General features: G+C 59.8%; 1 long non-coding RNA gene across 17 annotated transcripts; it reads left to right on the top strand.

The window, feature by feature from the left end:
• The first annotated feature begins 804 nt into the window (after nt 1-804).
• LOC135578778 (uncharacterized) lies at nt 805-12,295 on the top strand. Of its 17 annotated transcripts, none has more exons than XR_010470845.1 (7): nt 805-1,000; nt 2,724-2,852; nt 3,835-5,929; nt 6,237-6,532; nt 6,805-7,011; nt 7,668-7,753; nt 7,966-12,295. It is a non-coding gene; the product is annotated as an uncharacterized LOC135578778 (long non-coding RNA). The 17 variants fall into 17 exon arrangements; XR_010470844.1 differs by having other exon boundaries at nt 2,724-2,891; XR_010470851.1 differs by having other exon boundaries at nt 2,724-3,968; nt 5,850-5,929.
• Nucleotides 12,296-19,090: the final 6,795 nt, after the last annotated feature.

Below are 19,090 nucleotides of genomic sequence, written 5' to 3'. Positions count from 1 at the left end.
GTTTTACTGTGGTCACGTCCCTCCCCAGGTTTTGTGTCTGTCGTGTCAAGGTCTGACACCCACGGCCACAGGGATGAACCACCACGGGCACAGCACCAGGAACCCGCCTGTGCTGTGCTGTGCGGTCCGTTTCCCAGGGAGCCCGCGGGGTGTCCCCACAGCCGCAGACACAGGTGACCCGGCTGGGTGGTGCCCGCAGAGCACAGTTTGTGTGACCCGACCCGCTGGGCTGCCTGGGAAAGCCGGGGACAAAGGGCCGGGCCGGGCAGCGGGAGGTTGGTTCCAGCTCACGGAGCAGCTCGCAGCGGCTGCGGAAACAGCCCCGAGCCGGGACGTGCCCCCGGCCGTGTGCTCCCGCCCCACCGCGCGGGTGTCCTGGCTCTGGGCATCGTGGCGCAGGATCGTTTGAGAACCGTTCCTGACCGTGGGTGAGGGCTGGGACTGCCCCTGTAACTGCCCAGAGCCGAGTTGTTGCTGCAGACAAGACACGGGCACAGGGACAGGCAATATATTTTACTAGGCCAGAAGACATCTTGAGGAAAAACAATACTTTATAAATGTCGGGGTTTTATCTGTTATCAGTGTGTCTGCCGTGTGCGCGGCTCCGGGAAAGCGCGTTCAGGGAGCTCCGGCTGCCCCCGGGCCAAGAAAAGGCCCGCGCTGCGGGGCCCGGGGGGCGCTGCGTGACCGCGCCCGGTGCTGCCGCCTGGTGGCCACAGCCCGGTACTGCAGCTGGGGAGCGGCGCGCTGTGCCCGTGCCGGGGGACGAGGGGGCGCTGCCGCTGCGGGCGGGGTCGTGCCGGTCAGAAAGGGGCGGAGGCGGACGGACGAACCGCCGGGAGACAAAGAGGCCCCGGCTCTCCCGGGGCAGCCCCGCTGCGAAAAGAACGGGCGAGGCGGCAGCAGGAGGCGGCGGCGTCTCCTCGGCCCCGAGCACAGGGGAGAGAAACCTGCCGGCCGGAGCTCCTTCGGGCTCTGTCTGTTCACAATGAATTTATGGGTAGGTGACCGGCCGCCCCCCTTTTCCGCGTGAAGCAGAGGAGCGCGGTTCGTTGTCGCCTTTTAAACGCGGCGGCGGCGGCGGCAAGCCGCGCGGCCGGAGGGCGCGGGGGGGGGGGGGGGGGGCGGTCCCGGCAGGGCGGCGAGCCGGCGGGTAGGATGCAGAGCGGGCCAATCAGTTGGCGCGGGAGGGCTGGAGGGCTGGAGGAGCGGAGCGCTGGTTGGCTGCCTGGGCACGTCAGTTGCCTTTCTGTCTGCCAATCAGATTGCCGGGGGGGCGGGCGTCGAGGGCTGGGTACTGCGCATGCCCCAAAGAGCGAGTGCTGATAGGCGGAGAGATGCTGATTGGCCTGCCGCTCGCAGCCAATGATGTTGCCGAAGGGGCGGGCGTTGCGGCGTCCCTACTGCGCATGCCCCAGCCGCGATCGCTGATAGGCGGCGAGAGAGGTGATTGACGTGTCCCGGGGAGCCAACCGGGATGCGGCAAGGGGCGGGTGCTGCGGTCTCCCTACTGCGCATGCCCCAGCCGCGATCGCTGATAGGCGACGAGAGAGGTGATTGACGTGTCCCGGGGAGCCAACCGGGATGCGGCAAGGGGCGGGTGCTGCGGTCTCCCTAGTGCGCATGCCCAAACCGCGAGCGCTGATAGGTCCGCGGTGTCTCGGTGCCGCGCCGTGGGGGGAGACCGGGAGCGAACGGGAACGGGGGTCGGGGCGGCTGCGGAGCGCTCGCTGCGGCCGGCGCCCGGGCATCGGGAGGCGGGCGGCTCAGGGCCGCCCTTCGTGAGGTTTCCCGGAGGCGGCAGGAGGGCGGAGGGGAAGGAGGGGACAGCCGGGGACCTCCCGCCGCGGGCGTCTCCGGGGCGCGGCGGCTGTCGGTGCCCGCGGAGCCCGGCGGGACGGCGGGGGAGCGCGAGGGGAACGGAGCGGGGAAAGAGGCGGCAGGTGAGTGCGGCAGCGGCGAGGGTGACCGTGCCGTTGGAACGGGGGGAGGGGGAGGGGCCGGCGCGGAGGCGTTCGGTTCCGGTTCCCCCCCCCCCCGCCCTTACGGCCGCGCTGGCGAAGCTGCTGGGAGGCGTGCGGTCCGGAGCCGCGTCTCCCTCCGGCGCAGCGCCCGTGCCCGGTGCGGCAGCCCCTCCGGGAGCGGCGCAGCCCCCGTCGGTCGCGGGGACGGTTACAAGCAGAGCTAAGGCGCGGTTGCGGGCGGGCTGGGTGGCGTGGCGAGCGGGGCGCCGCTCCGGCGGGAGCTCGGGGCGAGCCCCGGCGGGTTCCGTGTCCTGCGGGCGCGGCTCTCGCGCCGCGGCTCTCTCTGTGCGCTTTTTTGTTTGGTCGCGTTTGTTTTTTGGGTTTTTTTTGGCGGGATTCCCGCGAACCGCGGCACGACCGCTCGCCCGGGGCTGCCGCGGCGGGTCTCAGTGGCGCCGTCCTGTGGGCAAAGCGCGGTACTGCACCCGGCCGCCCCAACGCGGTGCCGCGGCGCGCCTCGGTGCTGCCGCCCTGTGGCGAAACTCGGGTACTGCAGCGCACGGCAAGGGGGGGGGCAGAGACGCCGATCGAGCCGCGGGGGTTCGCGGTCGGGTCTGCGCGTGCCGGTGTCCGTCCCCCCCGACGGGGGTCAGGTCCCCATTGGTGTGAAAACGACATCCCTCCCTCGGGGCCTCCTTAAACGTTTAATGACGTAAATATTGCTCCTGCTAACGTTGTCGGCGCGGCTTCTTTCCTCAGGGGATCCGTCCGGCAGTCGGTGGCCCGCGGTCGCTCGGCAACAGCAGAAGCGGATTGAAGGGACCGGCCGCTGGAGGATGCCGAAGCCTCCCGGGTCAGCGGTGGGAGCAGCTTTGCGTAAAGCGAGGGGTACGTGAAGCCGGGCGTGCGGTGCCGACCGCCCAGCAGGTAAGGGAAGCTAAAGCTTTACCTCCAGGGACTTCTGCCCAGAAAGCTGAAGCAATTGCTCTCGCGTGAGCTGTAGAGTTACGCAAAGAGAAGAAGATTAGTGGCTGCACTGATTCTAAGCAGGTTTCTTGAAGGGTGCGGGCCCTTGAAGCCGTTTGAAAAGAATAAAGTGTATTAACGGCACAAGGGAGGCAGATTAAACGTGATGCTCCGGTTGCTGGAAGCTGTGCTGTTGCTAGGAGAGTTGCCGTCACGCGTTGCAACGGGCCTCAAAAGGGAAACGCTGCTCAGGAAACTGGCCATAAATTGGCAGGCGCCGCTGTCAAACCAGCCGCCGAAAGGACAGAGACCGGTACGGAAGCCGCGTCTCTGAGCCCAGGTGGCCGTGTCCTCCAGCCAACGTCAGGAAACTGTAACAAAGAGGATAAGCAATTAATAGGAGATTAATAGCCCGATCAGAATTAGGGTCCAAAGGAGCCGTCACCGGCGACGGGAGAGCAGCGGCGCCTCGCGGCGCGAGGAGCTGACGCGCTCTGTCGAGATCGGACGAACAGGTAAGAGCGAATTTAGAAGCTCTGTGCGAACGAGGCAATGGGAAACGTGCCTAGAAAACCGTCTTGATAGTGCACACGGGGTACAGACAAGAGCAGCCGGACGAGGGAAACGTACCAGGACGACGCTGGCAAAGGGAGTTCTCCGAGCTGCCTGGAAAAGGGGGGTGTCGATACCGGCCGGCACGAACGGCTCCCTTCTCGGGTCGGCCGGAAGCGTTGCCGTGCCGGGGGGCGGCTGCCGGCCTGCGGGCCGGGGCTGCGGCTGTTTGGGGCGCTGCCCCCGCTTTGTTTTCCTCGGGGAGCCCCCCCACGCTCGGGGGCTTGTGGGACGTGCACGTGCGAATGACACGGTGTTCCCAGCTGCTCTGTTCTCTGCCTTGTTTTTCCAGACGCCTGTCCCTGTTTTCTCTTCCCGCTTTTGAAGAGAAGCTGCCGAGTCAGCGTACGCTGCGGTGAAGTTCTACAAGATGCGGCCCTCAGGAACCGGTTGACGTGAGGGAAATGCTTTCTGACCGCCTGCGCGGTGAGGGGACGTTTTTCACCTTTTAGCTCCTTCTGCACGACAAGAGGGAGACGGAAGGTTAAGTAACACGTTGTTTAGGAGCTGAGAGCTTAGTTTGTATTTAACTAATAATTAAGAGACGTGTTGTCAGCGAGAAACTAAATGATTACAACTAACCTCATCAAATGAAGTAAAGACAGGCCAGCCAGGCGTGGTGGTGGAGTTGCTCTCTATGTGAGAGAGCAGCTACAGTGTACTAAATTCTGCCCAGGAGCGGATGAGGAGCGAGTTGAGAGTGTATGGGTCAGGATCAAGGGGCAGGCTGGCAGGGGTGACACTGCTGTGGGCGTCTGTTACAGGCCACCAGATCAGGCTGAGGAAGTTGATGAGGCCTTCTATGGGCAGCTGAGAGCGGCCTCACGGTCACAGGCCCTGGTTGTTGTGGGGGATTTTAAGTTCCCTGGTGTTTGCTGGAAGGACCGTTCAGCCAGCCAGCCACAGTCCAGGAGGTTCCTGCCGTGCATCGGTGAGAACCGCCTCATGCAGGTGGTGGAGGAGCCGACTGGGAGAGGTGCACTGCTGGATCTCATCCTCGCTAGCAAGGAGGGTCTGGTCGAAGCAGGAAAGGTTGAGGGCTGCCTGGGCTGCAGTGACCACGAGAAGGTGGAGTTCAGCATCTTGGGTGGCAGGAACAGAACAGCAAGTAGAATTGCAGCCCTGGACTTTAGCAGGGCCAACTTTGGCCTTTTCAAGCAATTGCTGGGGGAAATCCCACGGGCAAGACTGCTTGAAGGAAAAGGGGCCCGAGATAGCTGGGTTGCATTCAGAGATTGCTTCTTCCACCTCAGGATCAGAGCATCCCCACACGAAGGGAGTCAAGGAAGGGAGCCAGGAGGCCTGCGTGGTTGAACAGGGACCTGTTGGGTATGCTCAAGCAGAAGAGGAGAGTTTGCAGGTCATGGAGGCAGGGGCTGGCCACTTGGGAGGAATATAAGGCTGCTGTTAGAGGATGCAGGAAGGCAGCTAGGATAGCCAAGGCCCCCTAGAATTACAGCTGGCGAGAGGGGTCAAGGAAAGCAAAAAGAACTTTTTCAAATACATAGCAGATAAAACTAACACCAGAGGCAATGTAGGCCCACTGATGAACGGGGTGGGTGCCCTGGTGGCAGAAGATACAGAGGAGGCAGAATTCCTGAATGCCTTCTTTGTCTCTGTCTACTCTGCCGGAGGCCGTCCTGGGGAGCCCTGTACCCCTGAGACCCCGGATGAAGCCAGGTCAGTGGAGGAGTTTGCTTTAGTCGATGAGGACTGGGTTAGGGAGCAATTAAATAGTCTGGACATCCATAAATCCACGGGTCCGGATGGGATGCACACGCGGGTGCTGAGGGAGCCGGCTGAAGTCACTGCTGGACCGCTCTCCGTCATCTTTGCCAAGTCTTGGGAAACGGGGGAGGTGCCCGAGGATTGGAGGAAAGCAAATGTCACTGCAGTCTTCAAAAAGGGCAAGAAGGAGGACCCGGGTAATTAGAGACCGGTCAGCCTCACCTCTGTCCCTGGGAAAGTAATGGAACAGCTTCTCCTTGGTGCCATCTCAAGGCATCTCAAGGATAAGAGGGTTATTACGGGCAGTCAGCATGGCTTTACCAAGGGTAAGTCGTGCTTGACCAACCTCATTGACTTTTATGAGAATGTGACAGGGTGGATGGACGATGGCAGAGCGGTGGACTGGTCTACCTTGACTTCAGTAAAGCCTTTGACACAGTCTCCACAGCATCCTCACAGCTCAGTTGAGGAGGTGTGGTCTGGACAACAGAGCAGTGAGGTGGGTTGCGAACTGGCTTAAGGAGAGAAGCCAGAGAGCGGTTATGCTCAGTCTCAGGCTTTTCTTCCTTTCTTGCCCAGGTTCAGAATACTGGGAATTCCAAGCTTCAAGTTTCCTGTGGAACGTTGCGGGAGACCTCGATAACGTGGCACTGAGGGAGGTGATGAAGAGAAACAATACCTGTTCCTTTTCCGTTTCGAGACGTTATTTTTTACCTTCCTGGTGCTGTGAGATGATTTGCAATCTTGCGCTAGCATCTGCCTGGAGGAGAACACGGACGCTTTGGGTGCCTCCTCCAGAATACTTGCTCTGTGGTTCTGGGGATGTCCAGGCTTCGAGGGGGGGGGATAGGGGAGCGTAAATGTTATGGGGCCTCCCGGGATGTCTGCAGGTGTGGGTGACCCGTGGCTGGCACAGGGATGCCAGGGTTGTCAGTCTTGCCCTGAATCTCTGTCCCTCTCTTGCAGCACCTGACTGAATGGAGGAGCAAGTGGACGGGAAGCTCCTGCGCCACACACAGATCACATTTATCGCTCTCGCCCTCAGAGACCCGGAGATCCAAACCGTTCGCATGGTGCCTTGAAGCAGCCTGTGCTCATGCGCTTCTCCAGGGGGAAGGCGGAATGGCAGTGACTGGCCACGTGGAGCCACAGGGTGCACACTCTGCAGCTGTCAAGCCCAGCTCTGCGTCAGCTCACACCTGCGGTTTTGCGCCGCACACGCGGATTTGAGTTGTCGCTGGTTGTTGCAGCGTTTGGCTTTGGTGAGGACAGCGTGTGTTTGTCAGCAGTTGGTGTAGGTGGAATCTGGAGGAGAAAGCGATATTTCCGTGCCAGAACTGGTTGGTGTTTGCATGGTATTGTGGCGGTTGTTCCCGCAGGCGATCAGTGCTGGAGTGTTATTGCAGGATGAGGGGATTTTGGAGCTTGTCTGTGAGATGCACCAGAGGCAGCAGCTGAAAGCGAAAGGCTGAGATTTGGAGGGTTTGTGGGTGGGTTTTGGGCGGTTGTCAGCTGAAGAGTTGGCTGTTTGCAGGTGAGGTGTAGGGCAGAGGGTGAAGCTGACCTTGCCTGGGCGGCGCAACTGGCTGGGTGTGCAGAGCTGAGGAGAGCGGGCTGCTGCGGGTGACCCTAAAGCTGGAGAACCGGCCGGCAGCTCCAGAGGCTCCCGCTGCCGGGCAGGGCCGTGCAGGCCAGTGCCCTGGGGCACAGCGACGTGACCTCCGCAAGGAACAAAGAGCAGGTGAGGACCGTGGGCATTTGTACTGAGCTGTGACATCTCTGACCCGGGACATTGGGGTCCAGCAAGTACCAAAGAGCAGGCGAGGACCGTGGGCATTTGTACTGAGCTGTGACATCTCTGACCCGTGACATTGGGGTCCAGCAAGTACCAAAGAGCAGGTGAGGACCGTGGGCATTTGTACTGAGCTGTGACATCTCTAACCTGTGACATTGGGGTCCAGCAAGTACCAAAGAGCAGGTGAGGACTGTGGGCATTTGTACTGAGCTGTGACATCTCTAACCCGTGACATTGGGGTCCAGCAAGTACCAAAGAGCAGGTGAGGGCCGTGGGCATTTGTACTGAGCTGTGACATCTCTGACCCGTGACATTGGGGTCCAGCAAGTACCAAAGAGCAGGTGAGGACCGTGGGCATTTGTACTGAGCTGTGACATCTCTAACCAGTGACATTGGGGTCCAGCAAGTACCAAAGAGCAGGTGAGGGCCGTGGGCATTTGTACTGAGCTGTGACATCTCTAAGGCGTGTGCGAGGGGCTGGTGCCAAGGCAAGGTGGGCGCGCTGTGGGGTGTGGGGGGGTGTCAGCCCCCAGACTTGTCCCCTGTCTGACTGTAGTGCCCATGGGCTGCTGTAGCTCAGTCCTTCGTGTGTTTCTCTTCAGGTGGAGCAGCGTGCGAAGGAAAAAGGAAGCAGAGGAAGACGGTGAGCCTGCGAGGAAGAGTGTAGCGAGTCGGGCGTGGACTCACGGTAAGGTGCCGTGAGAGACATTAATTACAAACTCAGGTTTGCGTTTATACTCGCTATGAAGCTCGCTCAAGCATTTGCTGATTAGCTAGGTTAGACATTACATAAGCGATGTATTTTGTGTTCCCACCAAAGTTGCTGCCAGTAACACATCTTTTGTCTATCATAATCTGTCCCTGCTGCTGTAGCTCAGTCCTCCGTGTGTTTCTCTTCAGGTGGAGCAGCGTGCAAAGGAAAAGCGAGGAAGGAGGCAGAGTGATGGATACAGAGGGTTGGAGCGCACCTGCCGGCCAGGAGGGATCAGGGAAGAAGACACCGGTGGTGGAACCGCAGGTCAGGAGAGCTCAAGGAGGGAGAAAGGTGACTGTGGCCATATGGGTTTTTCTAGCTCACACACCAATGAAAACAGTTTGGATAATAAAAGAAATGTATGCAAAACCGATAAGTAAAGGCAGAGAATGTTTATATGCTGTGTATGGGATAGACCTGAAGGTATATTTATTCCTACAACAAAGGAGAATTCGCAATGGTAATTAACTGAGGATGTGAATTTCCAGATTGCATTGGCAACATACGCAGGGAACATATCAGTTTATTACCCTCAACATAAAGTGTGGGCTGAAACTGGTAATTTACCGTTGTGCAGCAAACGCTGCTGTCAGCAACGACCAGTAAGCGACAAGACTGTATTTACTGATGGCTCTGGTCGCTCACGTGAGTTGTAATGACGTGGCTGAACTCACATACCCAGTGCTGCAAACACAAGGTAGAGAAAGAGACCAAGGGTCCAACAAGTTCTGGAGCTGACAGCTGTTGGGATCGCTGTGAGGTGTTCTGTGACAAACCTTTGAATGTTGGAACTGGCTCGTATTATGCAGCTGGCGTACTTAACCGCCTGGAAGGTTCTTTTCTTAAGGAAGAGGACAATCCTCTTTTGATGGCTGAATTGAGAATGCTATGGTTTCTAATAAATCACAGACATCATGGTTTTTATGCAATGCACACCCGCTCTCGCACGGCCCTTCCAGGACCTCTTGCGGAAGGCAATAGGAGGGCCGATGCACAAGCTGTGCTGCTCACTGTGCCTGAAGCCTTGCAGCAAGCTAAATGATCACATGAATCCTTTCACCAGAGTGCAAAGGCGTTAAAACGACAATTTCAAATGACAGTGGATCAGGCCAGGAGCGTTCTTATGTCCTGCCCTGACTGCCAGCAGTCGGCACCCGTGCCGTGCACAGAGGGTGTGAATGCAGGAGGGATTGCTGCCAGTGAAGTACGGCCAGCTGGGGTGACGCGTTGTTCTGAATGGGGTAAATACGTACGTGTTTCTGTACGCGCTCATTCCGGATTTCTCGTTGCTGCTGCACGCTGGTGAAAGGGCACGAGACGTCTGTGACGTTGGTTGACATGTTCACTGTTTGAGGAGTTCCACGATATGTAAAACCAGAGGAAAGCGGAACGCACGCTGGATTAGAGGAGCGATCCCCCGAGTGCCCAGCGCGCTGTAATAGAAGTGCCTGCTGTTTAACACTTTCAAAACAGTGAGAGCGAGTCTGTTTGCCGACTTTCCGGTATCATGTTCTGGCGACAAGGATGGGATGATCTGCCTGACCTGCCGTGGTCCCCAGGGTCTCTGGGACCTTGTGCCAGCACCGGGGAGTTCCCGGAAGGGACCACGGATCCTGGGACCAGCTCGGACGCGGGTGAAGCCCCATCAGTGAGATGAGGCGCTTTCACTGTCTGGTTGGGCTGGCACGCTGCCTGCGCGAGACGTGGGCGACACGGCGCGTGGGGTCTGCGCGTTCGCGTCTGCGCGTTTGGGTAAACCGGGGAACTTCAAAAGAAATAAAAAATTAAAGAGGAAAATGAGAAAACTATAAATAAAAGAAAACACGAGGGAACAGTAATTTGGTAAAGGTACCTTTAGTGATTTTGCTGTTTTTGCCTTAGCGATTGTAGGATTGTGTCTTCAGTGATCTGTTGTTGTTGTTACTTGTGTCTTGGGTGATTTTATAGTCCAGTACTTACGGTTCTCCAATTGTCTGTTACTGTGATTGTGAAACAGGTGGTGGTACAATCAACAGGAGGGATTTGGAAGAAATTCCCCCCGGTTGTATTTTGTGACACTGGAAAAGGATCGTTTGACTCGCTGGGGAACAGCAACCAGGGGAATCTGATTGAATATTGTAATTAATGGTGGCCACTGTAAATAATGTTAACATGCTGCACAGGTCTAGGTGGGTATACTTTGAGATGTGTAGTATAGTACCGCACTACATGTAATATATAATAAGATGTATATTTTAAATCACATATTGCTTATTACATAATGTGTATTACACAATACATAATGTTACATATGCATTGTATTTATCCCCGTCAGCTCCATTTGTTTTGAAAAAGGATAATCAGAAGTTGAAACCAGTAAAAGGTTTGTTGAAGAGCAGCTATTGGTGTAGAGTACACAGAGCACACGGGATCAGAACTGTCCCGCGGTCGGTCCAGGGTGGCATCCTGATGTCCTTACATCGGGGACAGGCTGCATTGCTATGGACGGTGCATTTCATACGGGATTAGACGCGCTGTGCCTAAAGCTGTAAATACGCCAAAACCTTCTGAGATTAAACAGGATCGTGAGGAGTCTCCCACTGAGTTTTTACACCGTCTTAAACCGACAGCTCAGAAATATATTAATATAGGTCCTGACCTGGAGAACAGAGAAACAGAATTCTTAGTTGACTGGGAGCTCATTATTCTGTGTTAAACACTGTGCAGGGAATATTAAGTAGCGATTCTGTAACAGTTATGGGTGCCACAAAAACTGCAAAACACGGCCCTTTAACCCGCTGCTTAGAATGTTTGTGTGTGGAGTCTGGTACTTACTGATTGTGTGCCGTGTGTCTTCTCTTGTGCACAACGAATGGTTGACAAAAGCTTTAGTGGTGCAGTGGCTGTGCAGTTACACGCTGCTGTGGCTGCAGTTGTTGAACAAGGGGAGATGTGGCCGGGTTGTGACATCAGTTGTGAGAAACTGCAAGAGTCACAGCGTGAGAACAAGCGCTGGTGGAACAACACAAGCAGCAAGGACTGTGTGGGACGTGAACCATCAGGGACAGAGGGATTGATACGGGATTGGTACATCAGGGACAGGGATTGATACGGGATCGGTACATCAGGGACAGGGATTGATACGGGATCGGTACATCAGGGACAGGGATTGATACGGGATCGGTACATCAGGGACAGGGATTGATACGGGATCGGTACATCAGGGACAGGGATTGATAAGGGATCAGTACATCAGGGACAGGGATTGATAAGGGATCGGTACATCAGGGACAGGGATTGATACGGGATTGGGACATCAGGGACAGGGATTGATACGGGATTGGTACATCAGGGACAGGGATTGATACGGGATTGGTACATCAGGGACAGGGATTGATACGGGATCGGTACATCAGGGACAGGGATTGATACGGGATCGGTACATCAGGGACAGGGATTGATAAGGGATCGGTACATCAGGGACAGGGATTGATAAGGGATCGGTACATCAGGGACAGAGGGATTGATACGGGATCGGTACATCAGGGACAGGGATTGATACGGGATTGGGACATCAGGGACAGGGATTGATACGGGATTGGTACATCAGGGACAGGGATTGATACGGGATTGGTACATCAGGGACAGGGGGATTGATACGGGATCGGTACATCAGGGACAGGGATTGATACGGGATTGGGACATCAGGGACAGGGATTGATACGGGATCGGTACATCAGGGACAGGGATTGATACGGGATTGGTACATCAGGGACAGGGGGATTGATACGGGATCGGTACATCAGGGACAGGGATTGATACGGGATTGGTACATCAGGGACAGGGATTGATACGGGATTGGGACATCAGGGACAGGGGGATTGATACGGGATTGGTACATCAGGGACAGGGATTGATACGGGATCGGTACATCAGGGACAGGGATTGATACGGGATTGGTACATCAGGGACAGGGATTGATACGGGATCGGTACATCAGGGACAGGGATTGATACGGGATTGGGACATCAGGGACAGGGATTGATACGGGATTGGGACATCAGGGACAGGGGGATTGATACGGGATCGGTACATCAGGGACAGGGACTGATACGGGATCGGTACATCAGGGACAGGGATTGATACGGGATTGGTACATCAGGGACAAAGGGATTGATAAACAGGGACAGGGGTTGATACGGGATTGGTACATGAGGGACAGAGGTTCGTGATGTTTCAAATGCAAACCTGAGTTTGTATTAAATGTCTCTTCGCATCTCAAAGAGTGTCTGTGCCTCACTTGCTACACCCCTTTATCTGTTTCCCAAATTGCGATTTAAACTGTATTTACCATTGTAAAAATAAAGCTTTCCCCCCTTAATTTTTGTCACATATTGTAATTAGAATTAATAGAGATATTGAAGCCCGTCCTAGCTGAACTGGAGAAAAGACAGCAGCCATGTGTATTTTTAAATAAAGATTAAATCAAGTCTGCTAGCTCGTTATCTTTAAGCGTTTTACTGTGGTCACGTCCCTCCCCAGGTTTTGTGTCTGTCGTATCAAGGCCTGACACCCACGGCCACAGGGATGAACCACCACGGGCACAGCACCAGGAACCCGCCTGTGCTGTGCTGTGCGGTCCGTTTCCCAGGGAGCCCGCGGGGTGTCTCCACAGCCGCAGACACAGGTGACCCGGCTGGGTGGTGCCCGCAGAGCACAGTTTGTGTGACCCGACCCGCTGGGCTGCCTGGGAAAGCCGGGGACAAAGGGCCGGGCCGGGCAGCGGGAGGTTGGTTCCAGCTCACGGAGCAGCTCGCAGCGGCTGCGGAAACAGCCCCGAGCCGGGACGTGCCCCCGGCCGTGTGCTCCCGCCCCACCGCGCGGGTGTCCTGGCTCTGGGCATCGTGGCGCAGGATCGTTTGAGAACCGTTCCTGACCGTGGGTGAGGGCTGGGACTGCCCCTGTAACTGCCCAGAGCCGAGTTGTTGCTGCAGACAAGACACGGGCACAGGGACAGGCAATATATTTTACTAGGCCAGAAGACATCTTGAGGAAAAACAATACTTTATAAATGTCGGGGTTTTATCTGTTATCAGTGTGTCTGCCGTGTGCGCGGCTCCGGGAAAGCGCGTTCAGGGAGCTCCGGCTGCCCCCGGGCCAAGAAAAGGCCCGCGCTGCGGGGCCCGGGGGGCGCTGCGTGACCGCGCCCGGTGCTGCCGCCTGGTGGCCACAGCCCGGTACTGCAGCTGGGGAGCGGCGCGCTGTGCCCGTGCCGGGGGACGAGGGGGCGCTGCCGCTGCGGGCGGGGTCGTGCCGGTCAGAAAGGGGCGGAGGCGGACGGACGAACCGCCGGGAGACAAAGAGGCCCCGGCTCTCCGGGGGCAGCCCCGCTGCGAGGGGAACGGGCGAGGCGGCAGCAGGAGGCGGCGGCGTCTCCTCGGCCCCGAGCACAGGGGAGAGAAACCTGCCGGACGGAGCTCCTTCGGGCTCTGTCTGTTCACAATGAATTTATGGGTAGGTTACCGGCCGCCCCCCTTTTCCGCGTGAAGCAGAGGAGCGCGGTTCGTTGTCGCCTTTTAAACGCGGCGGCGGCGGCGGCGGCAAGCCGCGCGGCCGGAGGGCGCGAGGGGGGGGGGGGGGGGGCGGTCCCGGCAGGGCGGCGAGCCGGCGGGTGAGGATGCAGAGCGGGCCAATCAGATGGCGCGGGAGGGCTGGAGGGCTGGAGGAGCGGAGCGCTGGTTGGCTGCCTGGGCACGTCAGTTGCCTTTCTGTCTGCCAATCAGATTGCCGGGGGGGCGGGCGTCGAGGGCTGGGTACTGCGCATGCCCCAAAGAGCGAGCGCTGATAGGCGGAGAGATGCTGATTGGCGTGCCGCCCGCAGCCAATGATGTTGCCGAAGGGGCGGGCGTTGCGGCGTCCCTACTGCGCATGCCCCAGCCGCGATCGCTGATAGGCGGCGAGAGAGGTGATTGACGTGTCCCGCGGAGCCAACCGGGATGCGGCAAGGGGCGGGAGCTGCGGTCTCCCTAGTGCGCATGCCCAAACCGCGAGCGCTGATAGGCGGCGAGAGGGGTGATTGACGTGTCCCGGGGAGCCAACCGGGATGCGGCAAGGGGCGGGTGCTGCGGTCTCCCTACTGCGCATGCCCAAACCGCGAGCGCTGATAGGTCCGCGGTGTCTCGGTGCCGCGCCGTGGGGGGAGACCGGGAGCGAACGGGAACGGGGGTCGGGGCGGCTGCGGAGCGCTCGCTGCGGCCGGCGCCCGGGCATCGGGAGGCGGGCGGCTCAGGGCCGCCCTTCGTGAGGTTTCTCGGAGGCGGCAGAAGGGCGGGGGGGAAGGAGGGGACAGCCGGGGACCTCCCGCCGCGGGCGTCTCCGGGGCGCGGCGGCTGTCGGTGCCCGCGGAGCCCGGCGGGACGGCGGGGGAGCGCGAGGGGAACGGAGCGGCGAAAGAGGCGGCAGGTGAGTGCGGCAGCGGCGAGGGTGACCGTGCCGTTGGAACGGGGGGAGCGGGAGGGGCCGGCGCGGCGCGGCGCGGAGGCGTTCGGTTCCGGTTCCCCCCCCCCCGCCCTTACGGCCGCGCTGGCGAAGCTGCTGGGAGGCGTGCGGTCCGGAGCCGCGTCTCCCTCCGGCGCAGCGCCCGTGCCCGGTGCGGCAGCCCCTCCGGGAGCGGCGCAGCCCCCGTCGGTCGCGGGGACGGTTACAAGCAGAGCTAAGGCGCGGTTGCGGGCGGGCTGGGTGGCGGGGCGCCGCTTCGGCGGGAGCTCGGGGCGAGCCCCGGCGGGTTCCGTGTCCTGCGGGCGCGGCTTTCGCGCCGCGGCTCTCTCTGTGCGCTTTTTTGTTTGGTCGCGTTTGTTTTTTGGGTGTTTTTTGGCGGGATTCCCGCGAAACGCGGCACGACCGCTCGCCCGGGGCTGCCGCGGCGGGTCTCAGTGGCGCCGTCCTGTGGGCAAAGCGCGGTGCTGCACCCGGCCGCCCCAACGCGGTGCCGCGGCGCGCCTCGGTGCTGCCGCCCTGTGGCGAAACTCGGGTACTGCAGCGCACGGCAAGGGGGGGGGCAGAGACGCCGATCGAGCCGCGGGGGTTCGCGGTCGGGTCTGTGCGTGCCGGTGTCCGTCCCCCCCCGACGGGGGTCAGGTCCCCATTTGTGTGAAAACGACATCCCTCCCTCGGGGCCTCCTTAAACGTTTAATGACGTAAATATTGCTCCTGCTAACGTTGTCGGCGCGGCTTCTTTCCTCAGGGGATCCGTCCGGCAGTCGGTGGCCCGCGGTCGCTCGGCAACAGCAGAAGCGGATTGAAGGGACCGGCCGCTGGAGGATGCCGAAGCCTCCCGGGTCAGCGATGGGAGCAGCTTTGCGTAAAGCGAGGGGCACGTGAAGCTGGGCGTGCGGTGCCGACCGCCCAGCAGGTAAGGGAAGCTATAGCTTTACCTCCAGGGACTTCTGCCCAGCAAGCTGAAGCAATTGCTCTCGCGTGAGCTGTAGAGTTACGCAAAGAGAAGAAGATTAGTAGCTGCACTGATTCTAAGCAGGTTTCTTGAAGGGTGCGGGCCCTTGAAGCCGTTTGAAAAGAATAAAGTGTATTAACGGCACAAGGGAGGCAGATTAAACGTGATGCTCCGGTTGCTGGAAGCTGTGCTGTTGCTAGGAGAGTTGCCGTCACGCGTTGCAACGGGCCTCAGAAGGGAAACGCTGCTCAGGAAACTGGCCATAAATTGGCAGGCGCCGCTGTCAAACCAGCCACCGAAAGGAGAGAGACCGGTACGGAAGCCGCGTCTCTGAGCCCAGGTGGCCGTGTCCTCCAGCCAACGTCAGGGAACTGTAACAAAGAGGATAAGCAATTAATAGGAGATTTACAGCCCGATCAGAATTAGGGTCCAAAGGAGCCGTCACCGGCGACGGGAGAGCAGCGGCGCCTCGCGGCGCGAGGAGCTGAAGCGCTCTGTCGAGATCGGACGAACAGGTAAGAGCGAATTTAGAAGCTCTGTGCGAACGAGGCAATGGGAAACGTGCCTAGAAAACCATCTTGATGGTGCACGCGGGGTACAGACAAGAGCAGCCGGACGAGGGAAACGTACCAGGACAACGCTGGCAAAGGGAGTTCTCCGAGCTGCCTGGAAAAGGGGGGTGTCGATACCGGCCGGCACGAACGGCTCCCTTCTCGGGTCGGCCGGAAGCGTTGCCGTGCCGGGGGGCGGCTGCCGGCCTGCGGGCCGGGGCTGCGGCTGTTTGGGGCGCTGCCCCCGCTTTGTTTTCCTCGGGGAGCCCCCCCACGTTCGGGGGCTTGTGGGACGTGCACGTGCGAATGACACGGTGTTCCCAGCTGCTCTGTTCTCTGCCTTGTTTTTTCAGACGCCTGTCCCTGTTTTCTCTTCCCGCTTTTGAAGAGAAGCTGCCGAGTTAGCGTACGCTGCGGTGAAGTTCTACAAGATGCGGCCCTCAGGAACCGGTTGCTGTGGGGTTGCTCGTGCGGCCAGCTTTTGGTGTCGGTTGTTCCGGCGCTCCGTCGCGGTGTAGAGCCGGCCCCGTACGTAGCGGTGAGGCGTACCGCAGTTCGGTTTGATTCTCGGATAGGCCTCGGCTCTGACTGTGCACTCGAACGCCAAAACCTACAGCGGAAGCTGCGGTGGCTTTAGCGTGCAAGGGGCGCGAGCGCCGTGAAGCCGCCCGTGTGGCCGAGCGTCCCGATCGCGGCGCTGAGCGTTAGACGGACTTGAGCCGCGTGCCGGAATTGTTTTGTTTTGGAGAGGGGGGGATAAACTTGGAGCACAACTTGTGAGGGCGGTACGTCGTGGGCAGGTTATAGTATTGCCTGTGGAGTGCCGCTAGAAGCGTTCGTAGTTCTTGCTTGTCTCTGTTACAAGGTGAGCCGTGTCGTCCTGCGTGACGCGTAACGGGAGGACGGCGCGGTAGCGGTGCTCTGCACAAGAGCCCGTTGGGCGGTATTTTAGCTCGCGGGAAAGGGATTGGGGAACCACCTGGTGGGAATGCGAGGAGAGCAGCCCTGGCGAAATCTGAGGAGCCGAGGCCGTTGTATAAATTGGACAAGGAAGGAAAGGCTGCGGGCAAAGCGCGGTGCTGCACCCGGCCGCCCCAACGCGGTGCCGCGGCGCGCCTCGGTGCTGCCGCCCTGTGGCGAAACCCGGGTACTGCAGCGCACGGCAAGGGGGGGCGCAGAGACGCCGATCGAGCCGCGGGGGTTCGCGGTCGGGTCTGTGCGTGCCGGTGTCCGTCCCCCCGACGGGGGTGAGGTCCCCATTGGTGTGCAAACGACACCCCTCCCTCGATGGCTCCTTAGGAGGGTTAATCCCAGTCCTCGTTCTTTTGGCAGCGGTGGGTCTGTGACCTCGCGGGAAGCCCAGGCTGCTGCACAGAGCTCGTCGGGAGCGGGAGCCGCGGAGGCGGGGGGCCTCGACGAGCCAGAGCTGCGGCAGACGGAGGGGGCGCGCGCGCTGCCCGGGGGCCGCGTCCGGCGGAGCCGAAGTGACCTGCGGCGGCAACGAGCGGGAGCCGCTCGGAGCTGGAGCGGCCGTTGGCCGCGCCTTCCCTGGGGAGGTGAGCGCGGGGAGCGCCCGTCCGCGCCCTTCCCGGGGGCGGCGGCGAGGCGGGGTCCCCCGGCCCTCCCGGGGCGGCCCCGCTGCCGGGGGGCGCGGGCGAGGCGGCGGCAGCGCCTCCTCGGTGCCGGGGGGCGGAGGGGAGAGAGACCTGCCGGCCGGAGCCGCGGGGCGCGCGGCCCCTCGGGCAGGGCGCTCCCGGTCTCTGGGCCGCAGGCCGGGGGCGGCAGACGGGTTCGGGTGCTCTGGCCTGCTTTTTAGCCAGCGTGGCCTTCTCCGCGCCGTGAAGAAAATCCCGCGCGGTCGATTCCGCTCGCCGCTCGGGAGATGCCGCGTCTCTGGGGCCGTGGACTGGGGAAGAACGTTTGCGAGTTGGAGGGCGCTACAAGATATTCCGCGGGGAAGCCGGAGAAGAGGCAAATTGGCTGCCAGTGGAGTTGCGTTCCTTCGGTTTAGGACGTTCAGCTTGTCCTTCCAGAGAAGGAGCAGTCGTGGGTAGGGCCGAGAGAGGCTTTTAGGCGCGTGATCGGAATTGGAGCCAAATGGCACTCGGCGTTGCCGCCGTGGGTCTTGGCTTTCAGTGGTTTCCCCGCGGCTGCCTGGTGTTGGGGAGCTCGGAGCGGGCATTTTTTTTCCCCCAAGGAGAGGCTGTGCTTGAAACAGAACTTGCTTGAAGAAGACAGACGAGGCGGGTGAGGATGCAGAGCGGGCCAATCAGATCGCTCGGGAGGGCTGGAGGGGCGGAGCGCCGATAGGCGGGGAGAATGGCAATTGATGTGCGTAGGCAGCCAATGAGGTTGCCGGGGGGGCGGGCGTTGCGGTCTCCGTACTGCGCATGCCCAACTTGCGCAGTCCTCAGTCAGGTCCGACGCTGAGGCGGGCACCTGGGGGCGGAGCGCGGGAAGGAGCATCCAATAGGAGGACGGCGCGGCGGGGTGGAAAGCAGCCAATCAGAGCGCGCCGTCTCAATCCCGTTTGAACAGCTGCCTCCCTGGCAAACGCGTCCGTGGGGTCCCGGGGCGGGTAGCGGGAGTTAACGGGGAAACGGGGGGTCGGGGCGAGGGAGGGGAGGCTGTGGAGCGCTCATTTTGGCCTCTCCGTCCCTTTTGCCTCTCTCTCCCTCTCTCTGTGTCTCCTTGTCTTGCTCCCTGTCCCTGTCTTTCTCTGGTAAGCTGACCTGCTCTTTGCCCTTCTTTTTTTGTGGAATCACAGGCTCCTTCTGCTTGGAAAAGACACGTGCAGTTTTAAATTTGGGTTTGAATTCTAGGGTTTTTTTTCCCCCCTTAGCGTAAGTGGACGGCATGTTGTCCTGTGGCTCAGTCCCCGTTCTGTTCCGTGGAGCCTTCAGTTTAGGATGTTCAGGTAAGACAGTTTGTCCTTCCAGAACAGGAGCAGTCACCGGTAGGACCGAGAGAGGCTTTTAAGCGCGTGATCGGAACTGAAGCCAAATGGCACTTGACGTTGCCGCTGTGGGTCTTGGCTTTCACTGGTTTCCCCGCGGCTCCCTGGTGTTGGGGAGCTCGGAGCGGGCACGTTTTTTTCCCCGAGGGGAGGCTGTGCTTAAAAAAGAACGTGTTTCCTCAGAGAAGTGCAAGTCCGTGTGCGTAAGACCGACAGAAACCCCAGCCAGCCTAGTCAAGTTCTGAGCGTGCGTCTGTCAGGCGGCTGCTTTACGTTGAGGAGCGCACGGCCGTGCAATGGTAAGGGCGAAGGGCAACGCAAGACCGAAGGCTTTT

This window comes from Columba livia, chromosome 2 (assembly GCF_036013475.1).
Source record: "Columba livia isolate bColLiv1 breed racing homer chromosome 2, bColLiv1.pat.W.v2, whole genome shotgun sequence".
Lineage (NCBI taxonomy): Eukaryota > Metazoa > Chordata > Aves > Columbiformes > Columbidae > Columba > Columba livia.
Note: the sequence above shows the minus strand (reverse complement) of the source record. Positions and strands in the feature narration are given on the sequence as shown.